This window comes from Schistocerca americana, chromosome X, assembly GCF_021461395.2.
Source record: "Schistocerca americana isolate TAMUIC-IGC-003095 chromosome X, iqSchAmer2.1, whole genome shotgun sequence".
Taxonomy (NCBI): Eukaryota; Metazoa; Arthropoda; class Insecta; order Orthoptera; family Acrididae; genus Schistocerca; species Schistocerca americana.
The window spans coordinates 499,812,789-499,836,216 of record NC_060130.1 but is presented as its reverse complement, the minus strand read 5'-3'; positions in this window follow the sequence as shown (position 1 = coordinate 499,836,216).

Sequence of the window (23,428 nt, the reverse complement as noted above, 5' to 3'; positions counted from 1 at the left end):
TGTTCAGTCTGTCTGCTTGCCGGGGGGTCTCATCCGAGATGTGGAGGAGGCCCTACCGGCGGCGATAGAGAGCACTGGGTGCCCCAGACTGCAAATTGTTGCTCATGTCGGCACCAATGACTCCTGCCGTCTGGGTTCAGAGGTCATCCTCAGTTCGTACAGGCGGTTGGCGGAATTGGTGAAGGCGGAAAGCCTCTCTCCCGGGGTGAAATCTGAGCTAACTATTTGTAGTATCGTTCCCAGAACCGATCGCGGTTCTCTGGTTTGGAGCCGAGTGGAAGGCTTAAACCAGAGGCTCAGACGATTCTGCGGAGATCTGGGGTGCAAATTTCTCGACCTCCGCTATCGGGTGGAGAAATGTAGGGTCCCCCTGAATAGGTCAGGCGTGCACCACACACCGGATGCGGCTACAAGGGTAGCGGAGTACGTGTGGAATGCACATGGGTTTTTTTTAGGTTAGATACTTCCCTCCCTAGGCCCGACAAGACGCCTCCTAAGACGCGGCAAGGTAGGAGTAGGCAAAATACAACAGGGAATAACAATATTAATGTGCTAATAGTAAACTGCAGGAGCGTCTACAGAAAGGTCCCAGAACTGCTCTCATTCATAAACGGTCACAACGCCCATATAGTACTAGGGACAGAAAGTTGGCTGAAACCAGACGTAAACAGTAATGAAATCCTAAACTCAGATTGGAATGTATACCGCAGAGACAGGCTGGACAGTGGAGGGGGAGGTGTGTTTATAGCGATAAGAAGTGCAATAGTATCGAAGGAAATTGACGGAGATCCGAAATGTGAAATGATTTGGGTGAAGGTCACGGTTAAAGCAGGCTCAGACATGGTAATTGGATGTCTCTATAGGCCCCCTGGCTCAGCAGCTGTTGTGGCTGAGCACCTGAAGGATAATTTGGAAAATATTTCGAGTAGATTTCCCCACCATGTTATAGTTCTGGGTGGAGATTTTAATTTGCCGGATATAGACTGGGAGACTCAGACGTTCATAACGGGTGGCAGGGACAAAGAATCCAGTGAAATTTTTTTAAGTGCTTTATCTGAAAACTACCTTGAGCAGTTAAACAGAGAACCGACTCGTGGCGATAACATATTAGACCTTCTGGTGACAAACAGACCCGAACTATTTGAAAAAGTTAACGCAGAACAGGGAATCAGCGATCATAAAGCGGTTACGGCGTCGATGATTTCAGCCGTAAATAGGAATATTAAAAAGGGTAGGAAGATTTTTCTGTTTAGAAAAAGTGACAAAAAGCAGATTTCAGAGTACCTGTTGGCTCAACACAAAAGTTTTGTCTCAAGTACAGATAGTGTTGAGGATCAGTGGACAAAGTTCAAAACCGTCGTACATAATGCGTTAGATGAGTATGTGCCAAGCAAGATCGTAAGAGATGGAAAAGAGCCACCGTGGTACAACAACCGAGTTAGAAAACTGCTGCGGAAGCAAAGGGAACTTCACAGCAAACATAAACATAGCCATAGCCTTGCAGACAAACAAAAATTACGCGAAGCGAAATGTAGTGTGAGGAGGGCTATGCGAGAGGCGTTCAATGAATTCGAAAGTAAAGTTCTATGTACTGACTTGGCAGAAAATCCTAAGAAACTTTGGTCTTATGTCAAAGCGGTAGGTGGGTCAAAACAAAATGTCCAGACACTCTGTGACCAAAATGGTACTGAAACAGAGGATGACAGACTAAAGGCCGAAATACTAAATGTCTTTTTCCAAAGTTCTTTCACAGAGGAAGACTGCACTGTAGTTCCTTCTCTAGATTGTCGCACAGATGACAAAATGGTAGATATCGAAATAGACGACAGAGGGATAGAGAAACAATGAAAATCGCTCAAAAGAGGAAAGGCCTCTGGACCTGGTGGGATACCAGTTCAATTTTACACAGAGTACGCGAAGGAACTTGCCCCCCTTCTTGCAGCGGTGTACCGTAGGTCTCCAGAAGAGCGTAGCGTTCCAAAGGATTGGAAAAGGGCACAGGTCATCCCCGTTTTCAAGAAGGGACGTCGAGCAGATGTGCAGAACTATAGACCTATATCTCTAACGTCGATCAGTTGTAGAATTTTGGAACACGTATTGTGTTCGAGTATAATGACTTTTCTGGAGACAAGAAATCTACTCTGTAGGAATCAGCATGGGTTTCGAAAAAGACGGTCATGTGAAACCCAGCTCGCGCTATTCGTCCACGAGACTCAGAGGGCCATAGACACGGGTTCACAGGTAGATGCCGTGTTTCTTGACTTCCGCAAGGCGTTCGATACAGTTTCCCACAGTCGTTTAATGAACAAAGTAAGAGCGTATGGACTATCAGACCAATTGTGTGATTGGATTGAGGAGTTCCTAGATAACAGGACGCAGCATGTCATTCTCAATGGAGAGAAGTCTTCCGAAGTAAGAGTGATTTCAGGTGTGCCGCAGGGGAGTGTCATAGGACCGTTGCTATTCACAATATACATAAATGACCTTGTGGATGACATCGGAAGTTCACTGAGGCTCTTTGCGGATGATGCTGTGGTGTATCGAGAGGTTGTAACAATGGAAAATTGTACTGAAATGCAGGAGGATCTGCAGCGAATTGACGCATGGTGCAGGGAATGGCAATTGAATCTCAATGTAGACAAGTGTAATGTGCTGCGAATACACAGAAAGATAGATCCTTTATCACTTAGCTACGAAAGAGCAGGTCAGCAACTGGAAGCAGTTAATACGATAAATTATCTGGGAGTAGGCATCAGGAGTGATTTAAAATGGAATGATCATATAATGTTGATCGTCGGTAAAGCAGATGCCAAACTGAGATTCTTTGGAAGAATCCTAAGGAAATGCAATCCGAAAACAAAGGAAGTAGGTTACAGTACGCTTGTTCGCCCACTGCTTGAATACTGCTCAGCAGTGTGGGATCCGTGCCAGATAGGGTTGATAGAAGATATAGAGAAGATCCAACGGAGAGCAGCGCGCTTCTTTACAGGATCATTTAGTAATCGCGAAAGCGTTACGGAGATGATAGATAAACTCCAGTGGAAGACTCTGCAGGAGAGACGCTCAGTAGCTCGGTACGGGCTTTTGTCAAAGTTTCGAGAACATACCTTCACCGAAGAGTCAAGCAGTATATTGCTCCCTCCTACGTATATCTCGCGAAGAGACCATGAGGATAAAATCAGAGAGATTAGAGCCCACACAGAGGCATACCGACAATCCTTCTTTCCACGAACAATACGAGACTGGAATAGAAGGGAGAACCGATAGAGGTACTCAAGGTACCCTCCGCCACACACCGTCAGGTGGCTTGCGGAGTATGGATGTAGATGTAGATGTAGATGTAGGTTCAGAGGCAGTGGGTAATTCATGTTCCTTTTTGTACCCCTCGGTCTGGAGGAAATTTTCGTGATGATGGTTGTGAGAGTCGAAGTGTGAGATATAGCAAAAGATCCACCATCCTATCCAGAAAGTGCACTGTAGCGTTAGATAATTACGAGACCATTACATAGAGAATCACTAATGCAAATCCATGCCCACTGGGTGGAGTTTCTCATGTGTAATTGTAGTATAAAATGTAATGGTGTGTTTAGGTTATCTGTGAATCATAATAGAATTTATCTGAATAAAAAAGATAGTTAAAAGAAAAAGATTGGTGGCCTTGTTCTTCGAATAGTGTGTAGTCATGATATCCAGAATTTATAACGTGTGCGCCATTCATATTCAGTGCGATGGCTACGTGTTGATCAAAGCCGTTGGGTGAGAAAGAAGATGTGGTATTGCCAATGCATAGTGAACAATCATCCTTTTTGTGTAAATTTTTAATAGTCAGATGTGCGTTATCTGTTTCCGTTGCGTAATATTCAAACAGGAGATTAATTTGTAGCTTAATTGTGGGTACTTGAGCTCACAATCAGTCATTGATGTTTTGCGATAAATAAGAATAAATCCACTCGCTTGGCAGACCACTCATCTTGCAGGCCTGACTGCTTGATGCCACAGTATGAGCAAGGCATGTGGGTGCCTCTCATAATTTCGACCCTGCCAGGATTGTGCTGTTAGGGTTTGCTGTTAAGATTTTTTTAATTTTTTTTATGGGATTTGTCAAGATTTTTACGTATATTGTGATAGCGCTAAGAAGTAAAATTTTTTGTTTGCAATTTCTTTCTCGATTGGTGAGGATCTTTCATTTTTTTATGTAATTGATTGCTATGTCGTCCAAGGCTGGAAGATCGTTGTATAATTTTTTTTTTGCGAAATGTCCGTAGCAACTAGGTCGCAGTCGAAAAGTGGAGTTACCATGGAGAAGAGTGATTCTGGGGTGAACGTAGCAGTGGAGCAGGAAGTAAGTGTCGACCTTGGGTTAATGAGTGAGACCGGCAAACATTCGGAAGGGGCTGAATTGGTAAGTGGACCGCAGCTAGGTGATTCTTAAGGCGGCGGGCTTTGTCCACAATCGGGATCTTTTCCCGACGACGCTGGCGAAGCGGTACTAGGTCAGGTATGCAGTGAAAGTGTAGCTACCCTTAGCGAAGCTATGGTTTCTCAGGCAAACAAGGTGAGCACACCGAAAGTACCAAATTACAATGTGCTACTGCAGTTTGTACAGAGGATGGAAGATGGAGATAATAAGGAAAGATTGGAATCGATGGATAAAGATAATAAGGAAAGATTGGAAGCGATGGATAAAGATAATAAGGAAAGATTGGAAGCGATGGATAAAGATAGCAAAGAAAGATTGGAGGCAGTGGATAAGGGAAATAAAGAGGCCATGAGGAAGTTGCGTCTGTCCGCAGTTAATAATCGGTTAGGTGAGGGGGAGAAGAATCTGGGTGCGTTGAAGCAAGTATGTGACGCCGTGAAAGAAAAACCCAATAATTTGGAGGCACGAATAATTGCATTAGAGAGTGATATTGTAGAACCTAGGGGCATGTTGCCGGATGAGCGAATCAAAGAGGAAGACGATCTCAGAGAATTAGAAGAACGGTTGTGTCGGATAAAGCAGGTGGCAAACCCAACTGGCTATAGTCCAAGGTCGGAAAACATAAATGCGGAAGAAGGCACTTCGTGTCGGTACAAACGTACACTTGTTTTCCGGATCCTGATAACTACCAACATCCATGCTTGTGGCTGTCTCAATTTCAAGATTCATTACCTTCATCGTGGGGACCGCTCCTCAAAATGAAGTTTGTGTGTAACCATTTGCGGGACGATGCTAGAGCGAAAATGCAGGAAGTTATTAAAGACTATAGTAGCTACAAGACATTTTGTGACAAGTTTTGAAATGAATTCTGGTCGAAAAGTAAGCAGGACCAGGTTAAGCAAAGCATATTGATGATGCCAAATTGTAACGAAGGTGGTATATGAGATCCAGTGGTGTACTATCAGGAAATGCTGAGACGAAATAGGTATTTGGATGTGCCATACGAACCTGGGGACCTCATTAGGATCTGTACAACGAAGTTGCCAGTGAAATTGCGCAGAGATATAGCGATAGCAGGCATAGGATTACAAGATTCTGCATCATTTCAGCACTTGTAACAGGAACTGGGTTATGAGAGCAACATCGTGAACGCAGGCACGACTCATAGGTCAAACGGAGTCGAGGATAGGAACGGCAGAAACTGTCTTAATGACAGGAGGGCATGAAATCCTGGCATTTCATTCCCGTCATAATGGATTGGTGGATAGGAGAAACTAATCAAACATATCAGCCCTTAGCATATTGCCTTAAAACACATGCCGCTGGCACAGAAAATTGTCCATGTAGCAGACATACTCTACTGATATGTAGGAATACAAATACCATACTTCTGATCATAGAATAAAATACCAGTAATGACATCTGTTAGGCTGGTCTCTCAGAGCAAATAGACAGTAAGGCTTATAAAAATTTGCAAATTTTGATTTGGAACACTAAAGTAAAAGGACTGTTTCCTAAAAAAAACAGTTGCTAAAAACGTTATGTAGTAATGCCAATGAGTACAGTTTAATTAGTGCGATTTGACTACTGCAGGTACTTAACACGTAATTTAAAAAGTCAACATTGTGATCTGTATGGCGTGGGGTAGATTTAAAATGCTGTTACAAAATGGTTCAAATGGCTCTGAGATTTAGGTCATCAGTCCCCTAGAACATAGAACTAATTAAACCTAACTAAACTCAGGACATCACACACATCCATGCCCGAGGCAGGATTCGAACCTGCGACCGTAGCAGTCCCGCGGTTCCGGAATGCAGCGCCTAGAACCGCACGACCACCGTGGCCGGCTGCTGTTACAGGTAACATCAGCTATGTGATCGAAGTTTTTAGATTAGCTGCCATCTGATATATAGTATGTCATTGTCGGGGTGACAGTTATAATGAAGTGCTTCGTATGGTTGTTCGGAATCTGGTGTTAGGGAAAGAGGCCACTGGCACCAAAGTTTCTAACACTTGTGTTGTCCCTTTCTCCCAGATTGTGTATTCTCTGCACACATTTAATTTTCATGTAAGCACAGATTACTAAGTAGCAAATTCTTTACTGTGTATAGTGAACCATTCAGAGTGAGGCGGATTGTCCATGAAAATGCTGTACTCATTGAGACGATCAAGGGAAAACAATTGTGTGGGCTTCTTCACATTTCTAACATCAAATTATGGAAAAGTTAAGGATAGATCGAAAGTAGGCGAGTTATGGTAGATAGTCAGTGTATTTATTTGTGGTGTGTAACGCTGTGCAGGGTCAAATCGAACATAAGAATTTTCAGGTGGGATGTCAGAAAGTATGACGGAATAGACTGGTCGAATGAGTCATGAACAGGAGTCGACAGAGTGGTGTATGTACGTATTTTTTGTCATATAAATAAGGATCAAACAGAAATGACGTGATGATTAATGAGTGGATAAAGATGGTAGATAGAGAGAGAAGCGACGTGATAAATAGTAGTAGATAAAGGTGATATTTAAGGAGAGAAGCGACGTGAAGCAGTGTGATTAATAAAGAGAGATTCGACGTGATGAAACAGTGGTAAATATAGGTGAGTAGAATTGAATAATGTGGAAATGTCTTAGATGTATGTTACAGAGAGGCCTGTGCATGCTGCAATCGAGATTGATGCGAATGGAGAAGGAAGATCAGGATATGATGGACGGGCAGAGAGCCGAAATACGAATGAAGAGATGAGGACAACTGCACAACGTCAAAGGACACAAAAGGAGCATGAGATCCAGCTGGTGAACGTTGTGGAATACTGGCGTAAGATGTAATATAAGTGTAAATCTAATTCTTACCATAAAATTTGCAATATTGCAAAAATAATATTCTGTTGTTGTTGTTGAAGCCTGGTACCAGGACAACTAATCAAAACGATCCCAAGAATGTGTACAGTTATTTTGCAGGATAAATGATTTGTGTATTTTTTGTTCTTAGATTAAATGTCGCAATTCTAAGTTGATATTTAGCAGCACGAATAATCGGTAAAGTGAATGCAGAGGTAAGCCGATGGAGAGAGGTGCCAGAGTGAAAGGACGAAATCGGAGACTGTAATGCTATCTCCGAAACAACTCCATGTGTTATGTGGTTGAGTATAAGGGAGCAAAGGTATGTTATGTTGACGTCAGTGTGGTGGTGTTAAGGTTAGCTGACTGCTAGACCTATTCCGTTGGTGTACTAATGGATCGAATGAGAAGGAAAATGTGGTGTCAGGTGAGTGAGAGTCGTAGAGTAGTGTGATCAATGCGCACACGCCTGTAAAGGGGATGCTACCTATCAATAAGTAAAACATTATTGTGCTTTATTGTTTGATTTGGATGAACCTCGATGGTAGGTCAGGATATGACGTCATGTGGATGGTACATACATGTCCTAGAAATGTTGTTATATATAATAAAAGGTAAAAATATGTAAAGAGATACTAATTTCAATCTGTCATAAGCACAAAGTTGCAGTGTGTGTTGTAGATTTAGAGTCATCAGTTTCTAAAATTTTTATTGTGTTAGGATGTAAAAATAGTTTACTATTTGATATTAAGTAATAGGTAATTATGAGCTGTATAGATTGTTTCTTATTCCTTTTTTTTAACACTTTCATTTTTTGTATGAGGGACGACAGTTACAATCAATAGCACAAGTGTGGGCTGTATGTAGAAAAGGGATAAATGTTGATGTATTTGTAGAAAACTAGGGTGTATGATTTTATGTCTTTTAGAACAAAGATTCTTTTGTTACCAATGTATCTAATAGATCATACATGTAATCAATGAGTATTTAAATACTAAGAATATCCTTTTGTCTGTAATTTTGCGAGATGCACGGAGGGGTCTGACTGATTGGGTGTCGTAGCGCAGAGGTGCCCACGCAGAACGTGCCCATACCTGCATAAAAATGCGGGAGGCCAAGCTGACGTCAGCATGGGAGAGGTGACAGAGCCTCTGAACTCCCCACTCCACTGTTGGTCGGGGTACACTCCTCGCGTGCGCTACAACAGGTCAACGGCCTAGGGCGACACGCACCTACCCTGCCACTCATAAGTTGCGCCACCCTAACGAATGGAGACCGTATTCCGCAGAGGCAACAGTGGTTGGTTTTTCTGCTCAATGGCTCGCCTGTTGGCAGCGCGGCGGTAGAATGAACGACGCGTGGCAGAATCAAAAAATGGTTCAAATGGCTCTGAGCACTATGGGACTCAACTGCTGAGGTCATTAGTCCCCTAGAACTTAGAACTAGTTAAACCTAACTAACCTAAGGACATCACAAACATCCGTGCCCGAGGCAGGATTCGTACCTGCGACCGTAGCGGTCTTGCGGTTCCAGACTGCAGCGCCTTTAACCGCACGGCCACTTCGGCCGGTGCGGCAGAGTCCGGCAGGGATTTTTTAACAGCAGCTATTAACTAGTACTGGACTGTGGAGCTGTGAAACAAGATGACTGCTCGTATGTCTCAATAAGTTGGAAAGTGAAGGACTGGTGTTTCCACATTGTGAGTGGTAGAAAAGATTTTGTCTTTAGCAGACAGGACGATTGGTTTGTTTTGTCTTGACCACTGAACGGTGGGATCCATAAACGTTTGGGAGTGACTTGTTAAGTGTGCTTTGTAAAATGCATGTGGGACGCTTGTTATACTTAAAGAGGACAGTTGTCGTTTGGTGACTAATTATTCTCTGAACACCAGAAACCAAAGTGGGACACTGACATTTGCATTTGTAGTAGGAGACATTTCTTTAGTTGATTCCAGAATAAGTTCTGTTTGTTGGAACATAAAGACTTTTAATTACACCGTGAACTGAAAGGAAAGGACCCTGGGTAATTTTAGTTGTAGGACCATTTCTGGACGACCAAATTCGTGTGGATGGTAATCTGAGAGTGACTATGACATTTGAGTTTAATGTGAGATACAGTTTACTGTTCAGTGTGTGTTCAAAATTCCGATTTGATTGACCTAAAGACTTTTGTCCGGGTAACCATGGAAGAGCTTTGACACCGAGGCAGTGTTTCTAGGAAAACTGTCAGCAACTTTTTGACCCTAAGAAAATCACAGAATGAAATGGTTCTGTGTGACTAACAAGATAGGGAATAATGTTTTTGTATTTGTAATTATGTAAATTTTTTATATGTTTTATTCCTGAAGGGACAGCAAGTGTAATTGTATTTCAGTAACATATGTGTTAAGAATAGTTAGTGTGTTTTTCTTGTTTGTTCTGGGTTACCAAGTTCATGTAGCATGTTCATTAGAATATTTGGTACAAGGATGCTTTAATTACTAGCCAGTGTCGTAATACTAAAATAGTGGCTCTTGTTGCACTGGTCGGTAAGGTTGCCACAGGGGACAAGAGTTTGTATTGGACAACAAATATCGGAATTAACTGATGCATTTTGATGTCGTGGACAGTAATAATCTAGTTGGTGTGTTGACTGAAGCCACTTATTTGCATTATCACAGTGGTGATATTTCACATTGAAGTGTAACAGAGTCTAGCCGAAATGCAAGTTCTTGTCGTCTAAATATGTAACAACAGAGAAATGAGCAGTAGAGTAAAATACGAGAGCTACTGGTGGATTCAAGCACTTATTGCTAACTATTTACTGCGTGTATTGATCATAGTAGATGGACTGACTAGCTCAGCAGCATGTATTTATACTGCTGGACAAGGATAAGGTTTAAACTCACAGTCGAGTAGTGGTGGCAATTGCTTAAGTGATGATAGTTAATGAGGTATGACATTGTGTCTTAGATTGACTATATTACGTAATCAGTATGTGACTTGTGTTATATTTCATTGTTTGTTTTCTCAGTTTTATTTCTCTGTAGGTTTGATGTACATTTTAAAGTAATGGTATGGAGCCTGACATTCTACATGTAACTAGTGTACGCAGTTTTTTTTTTCTTTTATTGATTTTGTTTTGTATTTAGACATTGCTGTGTAAAGATTATTACCCAGAAATTTATGTGTGTCAGATTACTTGCTCTGTGTGGATAGTGAGCTATTTAAAATTTCATGAGTACAATTAGGATTTTTTTATTTGTTATAGAATTAGTAAGGTTTGGATTACTCCTAAAAACAACGGAGATCCAGATAACTAAGCAAATTTTTATCTCACCATTTTTATATTTGTATGATGTAATGTTTTATTTGTCATTTGGACTGTTGTAAATTTGCATGTGTACGATACTCCAGATTGTGGAGAGTACAATAATGCGACAACTGTGTCAGTAAGTTGGTAAAGTAAAAGCATTTGGTCATGTACCTGAGGTCACGAGGGGCTAAGGTCTCCTTCTGGTTATTATCGTGACTTGCTACGTTTGTTCGAATACAGCTTTCTTAAAAAAATGCTCGGAACTACCCTAGCATTGCAAGGATAGTACTGTGGTTTATTTATTTATTTATTTTTGCATGGGTAGCCGGTGGTGAAAGGGTACAGTTCCGCCCGACATTGAAAATAGGTACAACATTCTTCGTTATTCTTGTCAGAACAACGTAATTTTTTGTGGGTAATAACTCAGTTTCACTTAATACACCGAAGCCGGATACCAGTGTAGGAAAGAATGACAATTTATTTATTTAATTGATCACATGTGCACTCCCACAAAATAAATCCCTAGATCCAATTTGGTGAGATCTGTGAAATGAATAAATGTATGGTCGTCTGCTAACTGCAGATAGTGAATGTGCAATATATGATCATTTTTGAGACGGTCCTTTGGTCACCTTTGGTGGAACCAAAGAGGTGAAATTTACCTGAGATTTGAGCATCTGAAATGTGGCTGACCAATATGGTAACATGGTGCTCTCCCACCTTGACGGAGGAGCGAGCTGACCTGAAGAACGGCCATGTTTCAGCACTCTGGCGCTGGATTTTGTGTTGGTAAGACCTGTGTTAGGTGAGCTCCGTAAAAGACAAAAGAGTGGAGAGATGGTATGCATGTAAAATACTTAAGAGTAGTTTGGAATAATTATTTCTCTATTTCAGGAACTTTTGTGGGGAGAATTAAATGTCAGGCAGGTAATATTAAGGGGATTGTAGTACTCTTCGGAAGTGACCAACGTTCACAACGAAACCACGTGTAACAATAAGTTCAAATACTTGCGAGTGCTAGTATTAAGTTGAAATACTTCCGAGTGCTAAAGTTCAGCTGAATTACTGGCGTGTGTACTACAAGTTGGATATATTTAAGATATGGCGTGTGCGGGACTTGAAATTAGAGACGAGCACTTCCACCTGGTGAGTACTGTAAGGAAAGTGCACTGTAGCGTTAGGTAATTACGAGACCATAAGACAGAGAATCACCAATGTAAAGCCATGCCCTCTGGGCGGAGTTTCTCATGTGTAATTGTAGTATACAATGTAATGGTGTGTTTAGGTTATCTGTGAATCATAATAGAATTTATCTGAATAAAAAAGATAGTTAAAAGAAAAAGATTGGTGGCCTTGTTCTTCGAATAGTGTGTAGTCATGGTATCCAGAATTTATAACGTGTGCACCATTCATATTCAGTGCGATGCCTACGTGTTGACCAAAGCCGTTGGGTGAGAAAGAAAATGTGGTATTGCCAGTGCGTAGTGAACAATCGGAGTTGTATAAATTTTTAATAGTCAGATGTGCGTTATCCGTTTCCGTTGCGAAATATTCAAACAGGAGACTAATTTGTAGCTTAATTGTGGTTACTAGAGCTCACAATCAGTTACTGATGTTTTGCGATTGGCAGACCACTCATCTTGCAAGCCAGACTGCTTGATGCCACAGTATGAGCAAGGCATGTGGGTGTCTCTCAAAGCAATAAACATTTTGCAGAGTACCGGTGACACTGCAGTTCTATCAGAGACAGCAAAGAACTTGGAAAAACACTTGAATAGAATTGACAGTGCCCTGGAAAGGGGTTATGAGATAACCCTCAGTTGAACTAAATGAAAGGTAATGGATCCTATTCGAATTAAACCTAGCAGTACCATCGGATTTTCCGTAACGTATTCACCAAAAGGGGGGCGTAATATATGATGAAGACAAAGATATACGGGTTTCGTTAATTTTCGTTGTCTTCTGCGCACAACATAGATTTTAAAGATGTATTTATTCGTAAGAAGTGTCCTAAACCTGAAAATATGAATAAGACACCTGTTCTGAAAATTAACATCCACTGACAAGACCTACATTTTTCCTTTAATTTTTACTGAAATATTTAAAACAATTACGATATCTGGTAGAAGAAATCATTAAATATAACAAATATATTTTTTTAATTTTAAAATATAATGTACATGACTAGATAACAGTATTCTGAGACGGTAGGCAAATAGTACACCTTCCGTCTCCCTTGGTATCACGTGCGTTAAATCAGGAAGTGTTATGGAATCTGATTACGAAATGAGAGACTAAACGGACTATTGGGCAGCAATATAACTGATTATGACCGAAGTAGATAGGATATAAAATGAAGTGTCACTGTAGCAAGAAAAGTATTAATGAAAAAGAGGGATTTGCTAACATCGAATATAAATTCTAATGTTAGGAAGTATTTACTGAAGGTATTTGTATGGTTTCCATGATGCTGCTTCAGGCGGATGTAAAAATGAATGTGCGCAATGGAAAATACTAAACGCGAAAATAAAGATTTGGCCCTGTCTGACTACCCCCTGAAGCAGGTCTTAATATCTCTTAACGGTGATATTATTTCCACCTCCTTGCCCTTAACATATAAATTACAACATAAAAATAAATGAATGATTAAAGGAACTAGCAACTACTAAATTATAAATGTTGTTTCTGCTTATACATTTATTGTTGATTAAAACACCTTTAGTGTGGATGTGCAATGGACATAAAGAGATACAAATGAATTTCCTGACTAATGTTATTGACAAACTGCCCAAATCTGCCGCTTTTTATGGCTACGTGATCTAATATAAATAACGTGAGATGACTTATATAATATACGTCCCAAACACTAGAAGACACTACTTTCAGCCTCAGTGGAGATAAAACTTACACTGTCACAGCTGATCAGCGTTATAGCCCTAATACGCCGAAGTAATTAGCAATATCACCGAATGTACTACAGTGATGGATCTCGTTCACGTGTACGACGATGAAAGAATTCCAGCCACAAAATAAAAAACTCATTAACACTAGGATGGGGAAAGGCGGTCCTCCGACTAGTATAATCTATTACTATCTTCTCCTCTCTGTATTCTACAGACAAGAAACGCGAACTCCCAGCCACTAGGACGGAATTCAGGTAACGTTTCAAGGTGACTATAGACAGGAGAAGTGCTCTCAATCACTGAACGCTGCGTACTCAACGACGATTCCCTACCTGGAGGTGAAGTCCAGAATCATATAAGTTAGCAACACCTTCGGTCACCTAAAGCAACTTCCCAGTGCCTTGTGGGAATATACCATGAAAATTAAGGTTTAGTGATTATGTCCACGTTTGTCCTATCATGCTAAACGAAATCTGCGACAGTATTTCACTGGGGACAGCTTTCCCGAGCTTGAACATTATCCCCCTGGGTTCCATAGCTACGCATGGTTAACACCTTATACACTTCCAGACAATGAGCTACACTCATTGATGATGGAGAAAATACTCAGAATACAGTCAGAGTTTACTTGACACATGTCACACATGAAAACAGAACTAAAAAGCTGCTGACAGGTGCACCGACTCGAAGTGATACTCGCAAAGGGGGAAAAATAGAACATGCAGTGTACTCACCCACTGCATACTGATGCTGTGTGTCGACGAAACTGCAACCCTGAGGTAGTCGAGAGTCATTGTCTCCGGGTAGGGTGGCTGATAAGGTTCCCTGTCACTGAAATTTAGACGTGACACAAACTTATGACATCATAATGTGGAGGTCCACGATGGATTGCCTCTACACGTGGAGGTCTGAGTTGAGGAGGTGAATTGTTGTTGGGATTATGATCGGCTCATAAAAACTTCACTGTTGGTCATACATTTTACTGAAGAACAACCTGGAACATTCCGTGGTGCAACGTCCTCCATAGTGTGTGCTGAAGACAGTGAGTGTTAAGCAACTGACACAACAGGTGGCCATGGTCTCAAATGACTACCTTCTATGGCCGAAGGCTAATTGCACCTGGTAGTTGGCCGACAGGCTGGAAGATGCCAAGTTCACAGCACTGATCTTAAAACCAGCAGCAGGGGCCCACAGTTAGTGGAGGCCAAGTCTCGTGATGGCTGCTGGTAGACTCATCTCACCTCGTGGAGCGGCAACGCCTCTCCTCTTAAATAGTAGCTACCAGACTGCGGCACCTTTAACTGAAAATAATGGTAATTTATTTTGGGATAGAGCGCAATTGCTTTGCAAATCACAGATTGCAAACATGTAGACGATAAGATGTTTGCTGATTGGATGTGTAGTTACGGGCTTCCAAGGAATTTCTGCTGTGTCGTCGTTATGGCGGTGCCAGCTATTTTCCTGGAGCACAATGTGGGAATCTACCATTGGCATTGCAGCATCTGACGTAATGGTGTTACGTCGGCGCTCAGCTGGCCCATTCCCAAGATCTTTTGCAACATCCATGGCAACATCACAATTTTACCCAGTAGCGCCGAAAAATAGTGGGGGCACGTCAAGTCGAATAACTGATAAGAAGATACTGAGTCGAACTGGGGAAAACAAGAAATTTATGGCACAACTTAGTTTCATGGGGCATATCCTGAGGCATCAAGGACTTTTCAGGTTGGTAGGTAATGGAGAGAAGTGTGTATATGTGGGCGTAAGGGAGGGGAGGGTGTTAAAATTGTAGAGGGAGACAAAGTCTTGAATACAGTTAGCAGGTTCAAACTGATGCACGTCGCATTAACTGTGCAGCACTGAAGAGGCTTGCACAGAATAGACTAGCTTGGGCAGCTGCATCAAACCAGTCTTCAGACTGAAGATCACAATAACAACATGGTGGAAGGGGACAGGAGGGAGAGGTAGGCTTACGGTCCACAATTTTGCGAGTTCTTTACTGGGACAAGTTGCGAGTAAGTTAGAACTAATGTGATTCAGCGCCCTCGGCTGTTGAAATAGCAAAAGACGTATATATATTGTTCAAAATTAATGGCGCTGCCCATTCTCGTATCAGAATAGATATTTATCTCACACTGTTGGCCGATGCAACCAACTGATGTAGCGGTTCTTGTATTATTTTGTTGTTGTAAACTGATGTAGCGGTTCTTGTATTATTTTGTTGTTGTAAACAGAAGTATCTCTGGTATGACGTTAAACTGTAACCACACATAGAGATACCACAGTATAAGTGGTCCCTATCCAACAATAGCATCAAGGTGGATGGAGGAGTGGAAGTTGTGAGCTGTAACTGTTACCTTGCCTGCTTCCGAAGGTGGAAGGAAGACAGAGAATGTAAAGAAAATAGTCGTAATCGCCTACCACTTACCAGCAGGTACTCAGCTCAGTAATGTCAATTGAGATTAACCGAGCTGTGGTTGTTAATTCCTCTTGTGATTTCCTATTACTGCAGGTTGGTGTTCGAGAGAAACGCAAAGTTACAGATGTGGCTTCCAAGGTTATTTTCATAAGGGAAGTGCATAACGTGATCGGCCAATCGCATTATGCGGTATAGTTAGTTGAGTATCGAACTTCGTTTCCGAAAGACTGTAGGTTCTTTGGTGCACCATAAAAGATCTGATAAATTGCTAATCAGTATTTGGATCACACCAACGGCGGACGGGCTCCACGTCAGCAGTTTTGCATTTCTTTCACGAATAGCTGTATACAAAGCTGTCGAAGACATTAATACAAAGAGATATGTTTAGTTTTTTAAATTAATGCATCTGAAAGGAATTAATTTAAATATACGTGAATACGAGGGTCATTTGAAAAGTCTGTGCAAAGACCGAGAGATGCCACAACCGGCGCCTAACGAGGCCATGTTTAGTTAGTAGCATCTTTGGAAAGAACGCACAGCAAGTTTCAGTCATATTGGTCTTTGTGTTATGTGTTATGCATTCGTGTGAGTCAAGGAAGTAGAGTGATTGTCAAAAAATGGACGAAAAAGAATCTCGTGTGCTGATCAAACTTTACTTTATGAAAGGCAAAACTCCTCAGGAGACTAAACAGAAGCTTGATAAACATTTCGGTGACTCTGCACCTTCGATTAGAACAGTTTACAAGTGATTTCAAAATTTTAGGAGTGGCCATATGGCCATATGCTGAACGAGCCGGCCGGAGTGGCCGATTGGTTCTAGGCGCCACAGTCTGTAACCGCGCGACCACTACAGTCGCAGGTTCGAATCCTGCTTCGGGCATGGAAGTATATTATGTCCTTAGGTTAGTTACGTTTAAGTAGTTCTAAGTTCTAGGGGACTGATGGCCTCAGATGTTAAGTCGCATAGTGCTCAGAGCCATTTGATGCTGAAAGTTCTGGATAACCTGTGGAGGTTACGACTCGAGAAATCATTGATAAAATTCATGATAAGGTGATGGATGACAGAAGATTTAAGGTGCGCTAGATTGCTAGTGCTGCGGGCATCTCGAAGGAACGGTTACGTAATATTTTGCATGAACATTTGGACATGAGAAAGCTATTCGCAAGATGCGTTGCGCGATTGCTCCCGCTTGACCAAAAACGGAATTTTGCGAAATGTTGCAAGGATGGTTGCAGCTGTTCAGAAGAATCCGCAGAACTTTGAGCGTCGTTTCGTCACTGTGGATGAAACATGGATACCTTACTATGCTCCTGAGACCAACCAACAATCTAAACAATTGGTTACCAAGGGAGAATTTGCACCAAAAAAGGCGAAGACGATTCCTACGGCCGGAAAGGTTATGGCGACTGTCTTTTGGGATTCGCAAGGGATAATCCTCATCGACTATTTGGAAAAGGGGAAAACTATTACAGGTGAATATCATTCATTGTTATAGGACCGTCCTTTCCCATCATGACAATGAACCAGGACAAACCTAAGCAGTTATGGTGGCAAAATTAATGGGAATATGATTCCAGCTCGTTTTCCATACCCCACTATTCTCCAGACTTGGCTCCCTCAGACTACTATTTGTTCCCCGATTCAAAGAAATGGCTGGCGGAACAAATATTTTATTCAAACGAGGAGGTGATTGCAGCAACTATTAGCTATTTTGCAGCGTTGGACAATTCCTATTATTTAGAAGGGATCAACATATTAGAACAATGTTGGACCCTTGCAGGGACTTTTCAAATGCCACTCGTATATTCATTGTTCTTAAGAGCTAACAAGATAGAAGCGTTCATAGCGAAAGCTAAAGAACAAAGGACGATACGAAACTGGAAGCTGATGAGAGAAAAAAATGTGAAAGCTTCTCTGTTCTTCATTATCGTAGAAACTATTACATGTACTTATTAACATTTGTGGTCTTACTGGTACACAGATATTTCATAAACATAAAGAAAGATATTTTTTGGTGTCTTACATTTTCCTACGATATATTTTACTACGATAATGGGTGTTACATGAGTAGTCATTTAAGTCGTCTGTACAACAAAATTACAAGATTGGTGTATACAAGAAAAAACAATACACTATTTGACATGTTGTAAATAAACAAATCATTTTCATTGGCACAGGAGATATTTTTACAAGATAGAGTAACTTAAAATTTCAGAGGATTCATTGTTCTGAGGATAAGAGGTTAAGAAAGTTCAGGGACGTTTCTGCCCTTGGGAGTTGATGCAGCCACTACTGGAGTGACATCGCAGTTGGCTTGTATGTTGTCAATCTGTCGGTGACGACCGGCTGAGCTCGAACTCTGGTTGTGCACTTTGTAGCAGAGGTCGGCATCGAGGTTCGGACCTTCCAGGACCTTAGCCATGACACACGTATGAGCCTTGCCTCGCGCTGCCGGTTCTGTCGCGGCAGCCGCATCGAGGTCCGACGGGCCGCACGGTGCAGAGTCATGTGGCGACACTGGGCTACAGCAGTCTCGGGCCGAGCGAGTCCCTGACGTCACCCCAAGGGCTGAGCAGTGCTGTTGCGAAACAACTTGTATGCCACGGGCTCAGCAGAGTCATGTATGGAGACGCAGCCCATGGGCCACGGCCACACTGCTCCGCACTGAGCGAGGCTGTGACGTCACTGCATCAGTGCCTCGAGCAAGCACTGGCGCGCTGCGGCATACGTGCTGTTTGTAGCACTGACCGCAGCTGTGAGCTACGGCTGCGAGCGGTGAGTAGAGCAGTGTTTAGTGGGATAGTGGGATTTCTTCATTTTTGTCGTAACGCACAAAATGAGGTTGGAAACTAACCGTGGTCAGGAGAGGAAGGAGCGCATGTCAAGAAAAAGGGTACTAAAAGTAAAATTAATCAGTGATGAGTGGAGAACCACACAGCTTGAAGCATATCTTAAAAGTTCAGTTTGGACCGTGTTAAAGGCTAATTTGGATGGCGTTAGGAAAAGCGTTCATTTTGTTTGCAGTTCGCTGTGCTGTGAAATTTACTCTCATGCTAAAGGGTCAAGTGGCACTTCGCACATTTCTCGCCATTCATGCGCGTCTAATGAACAAGGGTCTTATGTGGAAGAGGGACGACTTGCTAAACCTGCTCAGGAGGTAAGTGTCGTTAAATGCGTGGCTATGTGTGCATGAGATGTTAGGTCGCATAGAACTATAAGAGGTGAAGGTCTTATGGAACTTGTTCAGACGTTAATTGACACTGCAAAGACCATTATGTCTCACCCCACAAATGTGTCGTGGTGCATGGAAGGAAGTGTTAAAAGCTTACGACATATAATTATGCCAGACGTAATTGCTCATATAACAGAATATGAATACTCAGCAACTACGGACATGTGGACGTCCAGTGCGAGAAGAAACCATTAGCTGATATGTACTGTCTCCTGTTTCGTTGACTGGACTCTCAGATCTCGCATTTTGTTTGCAACTCAGTTTACAGATGAATCAAATTGGGCGGTAACATTCTAAGAGAATTGCTTGGACGATTTATGTCTCTTGGTATCCACGACTCTACTTTGAAAAACATGCAGCACACTACTGATCAAGATACCAACATCGTCGTTGCACTGCGCGATTATTCACGATTGAAATGTTCCTGCGTTATGATCAATACAAGGCTACGAAATAATTATGATGCGGAGTATATATGCGTCAATTGTCCATAAGTTGATGGCCTTTTGACTGTGGCGAAAGAACGCATCAATAACGTAAACAAAAGTGGTCTTCTTAACGCTCTTGATAGATCACTGAGCCAGTGTAAGGATACTCGCTGGAATAAGCAGCTATCAATGTTAGAATGTCTTTGTGCTAAAAACTCTCTGAGAAGGGAAGAATAGCCCGAAATGAAGGAACTGATATCACGCTGATGAAAGAACTTTTCATTGTATTTATACTATTCTATTGCTGTTATTCTTACACGCAATCGATTATTTTAAAGCTTTTAAAACGAGGATTTTTGTAGCTCTTCAAAGAGGCGTCCAAGGAATTACAACTAGAGGGATCACCTACACTGCACCATCTGTTGACATGGACAATGACAATGTAAAACATTTGAGTCAAACGCCCATGGACAGAGTAGCTTCAGAAATCGGACTTTTACATAAACGCCTCAAATTATACTTAGATGAAAAGCTATTTGTCCAGATATACTGTGAGGTAGCAACTTTCCTCTGGCCACCATTCGTCATTTAAAAGTGATATCTGAAAATAAGAGGCGTAAAGTCTTGAAAAGGATACAATCTTTTTCCTTCCTCATACTTCTCCAATCCCACAATACACTCTAACGACATTTCCCTTTACTGCATCTCCAACCGTCTTTTCTCTTTGTTCTCGATTGTGGGTTCGAAAGGATCTGGCTTACTTTTCGATTTAGAAATAGTTATCTCAATGTACTCTGCTCCTCTGGATCTTACAAAAATAACATTTAATGCACTGAAATAAGTGAGACGCTCATTCCTACATGTTCCTCCACAACTGGTAATACGTGAATTCTTGGGAATCCATGCTGTCCGAAATGAAAGTTTGAATTTTTGCCATATTTGCGCTGATATATGAATTTTGCTGTCCTCAGGTAAAAAGAAGAGATGTATAATGAGGCTGGACATGTATTTCAGATTCACCCCCACCCCTCCCCGCCCCAAAAGAAAAAAAAAACAAATCATGTTGAAGCACATAAATTCTGCTACTCCATCCGCTGGATTTCTAGTTGTGCAATTTGAAGATGGGAGTTAGACATTCGGGTAGCCTACACTCGATGTTACTCAACATCTACACTGAACAAGCAGTAAAGAATACAATTATAAATTTATGAGCAGAATTAAATATGAGGGAGAAACAATAAACGTTTTGAAGTTTACTGGTGACACTCAAGTTCTGTCAGAGACAGCAAAGAAATCGGAATAACAGTTGAATGGAATAGATAGTGCCCTGAAAAGGGATTATAAGATAACCCTAAATGGAACTAAATGAAAGGTAATGGAACGTATTTGAATTAAACCTAGCAGTACCAACGTGTTTCCCATAACGTGTACTACAAAATGGGGGCATAGTGAATGACCAATATATATATATATATATATATATATATATATATATATATATATATGTATGTATATATATATATATATATATATATACTCCCGGAAATTGAAATAAGAACACCGTGAATTCATTGTCCCAGGAAGGGGAAACTTTATTGACACATTCCTGGGGTCAGATACATCACATGATCACACTGACAGAACCACAGGCACATAGACACAGGTAACAGAGCATGCACAATGTCGGCACTAGTACAGTGTATATCCACCTTTCGCATCTATGCAGTCTGCTATTGTCCCATGGAGACGATCGTAGAGATGCTGGATGTAGTCCTGTGGAACGGCTTGCCATGCCATTTCCACCTGGCGCCTCAGTTGGACCAGCGTTCGTGCTGGACGTGCAGACCGCGTGAGACGACGCTTCATCCAGTCCCAAACATGCTCAATGGGGGACAGATCCAGAGATCTTGCTGGCCAGGGTAGTTGACTTACACCTTCTAGAGCACGTTGGGTGGCACGGGATACATGCGGACGTGCATTGCCCTGTTGGAACAGCAAGTTCCCTTGCCGGTCTAGGAATGGTAGAACGATGGGTTCGATGACGGTTTGGATGTACCGTGCACTATTCAGTGTCCCCTCGACGATCACCAGTGGTGTACGGCCAGTGTAGGAGATCGCTCCCCATACCATGATGCCGGGTGTTGGCCCTGTGTGCCTCGGTGGTATGCAGTCCTGATTGTGGCGCTCACCTGCACGGCGCCAAACACGCATACGACCATCATTGACACCAAGGCAGAAGCGACTCTCATCGCTGAAGACGACACGTCTCCATTCGTCCCTCCATTCACGCCTGTCGTGACACCACTGGTGGCGGGCTGCACGATGTTGGGGCGTGAGCGGAAGACGGCCTAACGGTGTGCGGGACCGTAGCCCAGCTTCATGGAGACGGTTGCGAATGGTTCTCGCCGATACCCCAGGAGCAACAGTGTCCCTAATTTGCTGGGAAGTGGCGGTGCGGTCCCCTACGGCACTTCGTAGGATCCTACGGTCTTGGCGTGCATCCGTGCGTCGCTGCGGTCCGGTCCCAGGTCGACGGGCACGTGCACCTTCCGCCGACCACTGGCGACAACATCGATGTACTGTGGAGACCTCACGCCCCACGTGTTGAGCAATTCGGCGGTACGTCCACCCGGCCTCCCGCATGCCCACTATACGTCCTCGCTCAAAGTCCGTCAACTGCACATACGGTTCACGTCCACACTGTCGCGGCATGCTACCAGTGTTAAAGACTGCGATGGAGCTCCGTATGCCACGGCAAACTGGCTGACACTGACGGCGGCGGTGCACAAATGCTGCGCAGCTAGCGCCATTCGTCGGCCAACACCGCGGTTCCTGGTGTGTCCGCTGTGCCGTGCGTGTAATCATTGCTTGTACAGCCCTCTCGCAGTGTCCGGAGCAAGTATGGTGGGTCTCACACACCGGTGTCAATGTGTTCTTTTTTCCATTTCCAGGAGTGTATATATATATATTTCGTTAATTTTCGTTGTCTCTTACGCACATCATGCTTTTTAAAGTTATATTTATGCCCTAAACCTGAAAATATGACAATGACACCTGTTCTGAAAATTTACATCCACTGACAAGACCTAAATTTTTGCGTTAAGTTTTACTGAAAAATTTAAAACAGTTACGCAATCTGGTAGAAGAAATGAAATGGTTGGTTCAAATGGCTCTGAACACTATGGGACTGAACATCTGTGGTCATCAGTCCCCTAGAAATTAGAACTACTTACACCTAAATAACCTACGGACATCACACACATCCGTGCCTGAGACAGGATTCGAACCTGCGACCGTAGCGGTTACGCGGTTCCAAACTGAAGCGCCTAGAACCGCATGGCCACACCGGCCGGCTAGAAAAAATCATTAAAAATCATAAATACATATTTTTTTTCAAAATTTTAAAATATAATGAACATGACTAGATTACAGTGTTCTGGAAACGTAGGAATAAAGTACCCCTTACCTCCCCCTTGGTAATGCGAGGGTTAAACCAGGTAGTGTTAAGAGAACCAGATTACGAAATGAGACACTAGAAGCACTATTGGGCAGCAAAATAACTGATGATGGCTGAAGTAGAGAGACTACGAAATGAAGACTGTCTATACCAAAAAAAAAAAACTATTAATGAAAAAGAGGGATTTGCTAACATCGAATATAAATTTAAGTGTTACGAAGTATTTCCTGAAGGTATTTGTGTGGTTTCCTAGATGCTACTCCAGGCGGGTGTAAAAATGAATGTGCGCAATGGAAAATACTGAACGCAAAAATAAAGATTTGGCCCTGTCTGACTACCCCCTGAATTTGATCTTAGGATCTCTTAACGTTGATATTATTTCCTCCTTCTTGCTCTAAACGTATAAATCACAACATAGAAGCAAAAGAATGATTAA